The sequence below is a fragment of the Etheostoma spectabile genome, unplaced genomic scaffold (assembly GCF_008692095.1).
Source record: "Etheostoma spectabile isolate EspeVRDwgs_2016 unplaced genomic scaffold, UIUC_Espe_1.0 scaffold00019102, whole genome shotgun sequence".
NCBI classification, from domain to species: domain Eukaryota; kingdom Metazoa; phylum Chordata; class Actinopteri; order Perciformes; family Percidae; genus Etheostoma; species Etheostoma spectabile.
This window is the reverse complement of record NW_022604673.1, coordinates 1-4,458: the sequence shown is the minus strand read 5'-3', so window position 1 is coordinate 4,458 and position 4,458 is coordinate 1. Positions and strand designations below refer to the sequence as shown.

General features: G+C 39.9%; 1 pseudogene; it reads right to left on the bottom strand.

Moving 5' to 3' along the window:
* Positions 1–1,650: 1,650 nt before the first annotated feature.
* LOC116683762 (relaxin-3-like) lies at positions 1,651–3,907 on the bottom strand (annotated as a pseudogene).
* Positions 3,908–4,458: the final 551 nt, after the last annotated feature.

Here is a 4,458-nt window from a genome sequence, read left to right as displayed (position 1 = left end):
TTTCTTTCAGTCATGTCAGTCCTTCATCTAGTGGACTGGATGGATCCACATGCCTGAGAGGAAGCTGTAACCTTCTGGGTGAATCTTGAAGCTATCAGTGCAACAGTCACTACAGCATTATCTACAGAAGCCCCACACACACATCCCCCATCATGCATCTGTTATATATTACTACTACACTACGGCCTACATGTCTTTCAGCTTGAAAGTCATGTTGCAGTGCTGAACTCAGTCTGTTAGTCGTCAAATAATTCTTTGCAACAGTTAAAAAAAATGGACACAACTTTTACAGATATTCATCTCTGTGGTGAATTTGACCTTCAGTAATTCATTATTGCATGCCGAGCATGCAGTAACAGGTGGGGCATCCATGATGATAGATAGTACTGAAATGACGTGTTGTGCTGTCAGTTACCTGTATTAATGTTAAGAAGAGAGCAGGAGTGTGTTTATGTGTGCTATAAGCCAGAATGCTTTTTGGTTCTGTACCGTTAACCTCAAACACATGTGCAAGCTGTTTGTACAGTACATAACAATGCTAAGATGAACTGAAAAACTTAGTTTGCTTCTTTCCAAAACCATAAAAGTTATAACTGGATGTCTGTGTTTGTTTGCCGTTTTTTCGGTTTAATTTAGGCTTTCTCATGAATACGTACAAAATGGTAGCCTACTGTACATTTCTGTGGCTTTTCTGAGACACACTAGCAGCACGGCGAGATGTTGGACTGTCATTGGCCCGTCGCTTTGGTCCAGACTGAACGTTGGACATGTCATGGTCCGCAGAGCATGATCTCGGTGACTTTAGTGATCCTTTGAATTTTCATCTAGCAAATTTCAACTTGCTAACAAAATTAGCATTAAATGTTGTTCAGACAATCATGGTGATGTCTTACAGCAACTCTGGTGATCAAGCTAACATGTTCACATTTATTATTTTGTTGACAACCGGATCGATTCCCGTATAATTAGGTACACAGATCAATGTTCTACTTAGGATGAGGTATAAATTGTCCAAAAGTTTGGTTTATGACCAATACCTGCAAAACTAATTACAATCACGTCACATTCTTTGTGTGTATTGCAAGTTGCTAACACCAAACTATGATGGTAAACATCAGAAATGTAGCATCGCCATAGAGCATTTAGCTCAAAGCACCACTGTTCTGTCACATGTTTTATGATGATCCTATTGACTTTAGGTTTACTGGTTTGACTCAGTGACAAGGACTGCAATTTTAAAAAGATGTTACACCTCACAGAATGTAAGTCCCGTGCAAGAATATTTATTTGACAAAATGAGTGAAATGATAGAATACAGATCAAGTTTTCTATACATACATCAAAGCAGAGATTGACAACCTGCAACCCTGTGGATTCAAGGCTACATACAGGACACAAACCAGGGCTGAGATACTGATATCTGTCCATAAGTTTATTATAATAAAATATATTCTTATGGTTGCTCACACCTTTCAGCTCGGGTTCAGAAACATGTTTACAAACGTACACATTCACATCTACAAACCTTACAAGGGAAAGTAATAACTCACAAAAATAGTAAAAGCAATCACTTATAGTGTGGACATGAGCATTGTTGTACATACAATACAGTGATGGTATTGTTTTGAAACATAAGTATTTTGATTCGGATTGCTTTCTACTAAGGCGACACGGGAGAGACGAGAGTCATTTTGGAGAAAGGAAGAAGAAGAGGGGAGGTTGGCCTCAGCAGAGGAAGGTGAGGTCGCTCTTCCGGCAACCCACCTGGCAGCACACAGTGGTCAGTATGTTATTCATATCCCGTTTGGTCAACTCAGAGCCCGGGGTGCTGCTGCTCAGGCTCTCCAAACTGCCCTGCTCCCTTGTGGGCAAACCTGGAACAACAAAATGTGACAAATGTTTAGGAAACACTTGCTCTAATTCAGTCCAACAACAGGGTTCACACAGACTTCATCTCTTGCAAATGTCAGTGTCCAGGTTTTTCACAGTTGCTTCCAACAATAATAATGGAAATGGATATCAGATCAGTCTCGTGTAACTGAGCTCTATGTTCCCATTAAATGAGGAAATTCTAAATGACTGCACAGATTAACTCAGTGCTATTTGTCTTCTCTAGTGTCACTTTACTCTTTCTAATCAGCATGACCAATAGGCTAACTGGGTTTGTTTGTGTGTGACAGACATTAGGAGATAGAGGGGGTGAGGGGTGTGGGGGGTGCTACTGCCCACAGAACAGACTACAGCGGCATTTATTATGATATGTGGGATCCTCAAGCATAATCAGGTAAAATAGCAGACAATGGGTCTGGCACCTGTCTGCATGCACGCACCCACTGAACTGCAGCCGCTATATTAAAGTATGCAGTACACAGTACATGTAGCAAGAATTACAGCACTAGAAAGCTTCACATTACTGGCTTAAAGAAAATAACTTTTAGGTTTAAATCTGAGGGATAATGTCTTACATTACAATTTTGCAGTCACCAGAAAAGTGGGTTAAGATGCCTGATTCACAGGCATGAATTTAAAATGCATAAATGCTTTGAGAGATATTGTTAAAAAGCAAAACAAAAATAAGAATGATAGCTGATAGAGGTCACTTTTTTCAGAAAACTTAAAATTAAATTTTACATTTCCACAAAAGTTGGATGGAAAACTGCACGATTCATTCCAGACAGTAGTTAAACCCTAAACACATAGCAGCCAACTGTGTGGTCAAATGCTTGTTCAAGCCTACATAACTTCATATTTTAATTCAAGCAAAGAGAAAGTTTTTAAAGATACCATAAACATGTCCCAATAGAGCTTCACTGAAGAGCTGAAATACTCTTATACAGAATGTTGAAAATCTTACAGTGTGGAGCACGATAACTTTTACAACCCTAAAGCTACTTAAAGAGAAACAAAAATCGTCTCATTGAGATTAATTAAAATAAATAGTAATAAGTAGTAAATAGGACAAATTTGTAGACGCCCCACTGTCTATTGTAGGTAGCCCTGTGGGTGTATCTACCACAAAACAATTAAAATTTAGATTCACAATTTTCAAGTCCGTCTCTAAACAATACTCAGATATGAACATTAAACAAGTTTTTTAATGCTGTAATTATCCTTCTGTCATACTGACCATAAAAGATCACTTCTAACCAGTTTCTGGGAACAAAATCCAAATTACTCGCTTTGTGCAAAACTGTTGTTTTTTTCTAAAGTTAACATGATACTCAGTTACTTAAATCAAGTGATCTTTATTTAAATGACAGCCTTTTAGTTGGAATTTCCCTCTTTTGTTTGGTGTTGTCCACGGAGATGCAGTGGAGGGTAGTAACAAAAAACAGGTATTTTTCTGTTCCAAAAAGGTTGGGACTTTGGAAGATATCCACTTAACTCTGACAGCTGAGCCCTCATATTGCTTCACATAAACTTTACAATGAAAAATAAATGTTTCATGGAGGGAGGACTTCAGATTTTGTCCTCATCATATACAGTGAAAACGTATCTCTTATGGCCGTGATGGACAGAAGGAATAATTACAGCCAGCAAAACCTGTTTCAATGTTATGGAGGCACTTGTCTGTGTGTAAGGTAGACTTGAATTGGTGAACATATCCTGTAAGGATAAATCTTGCGCAGAAGAAATCAGAAGCCACACATAAGCAAAAAAAGTAAACTTGTTAAAATATTAGATTAGAGATGTAGAATGTAGAGAGAATAATAACACAGAGAAGTCATCTCACCATCCATGTCTGACTCACTGAGGACTCTCCTCCAACGGGAGCCCCGCAGGTGTAAACGACGGCCCTCAGGAACTCTCGGCCGCATAGATTCACTGCCTTCACCTCTGCTCTCACCTGGACCACGCACACCACTGAAACAACAGCAGAGGCAAACAAAACCACCAGAGCACGCATGCTGGATAACTGACGGAGGTTTATGTCTTGTTGGTCTGGTTTGTTCCTGAGACTACCTCAGCTGCTCGGTCCCTGTTTTCTGTGGTTGTCTGTTATTTTGCGACTGTCTTTAAGTCTTCTTTCTTGAGCCAATGCCTGCATCTCAGTGTTATATACCATCCGACTTTCAGATCATCAATGCAGAGTATCTCTCCACTTCCTCCCTTTAGCCCGTCACCAATCACTCTCTCTCTCTCTCTCTCTCTCTCTCTCTCACCCACACACAACCACACACCCACACACACTCCTTTGTTTCGGTCATCCCACTATCATCATTTTTAGCGGTCTAAGAGAGAGTTATGACCATCAGCCTTTTACAACCCAACTGACAATCACATTAGATGAGTGCAGCCTCCTTGGTGATTATGTGATAGCACCGACCTTCACCACACCAACATGGCTTAGTAAGTGATGCAAAAGGTGATTCCCCAAACAGATGTTTCATCTGTTTACACCGCTTTATTGGCCCGGTTGTGCTTGTCTTTATGAGCAGATTGGGCCATACAAGAGGA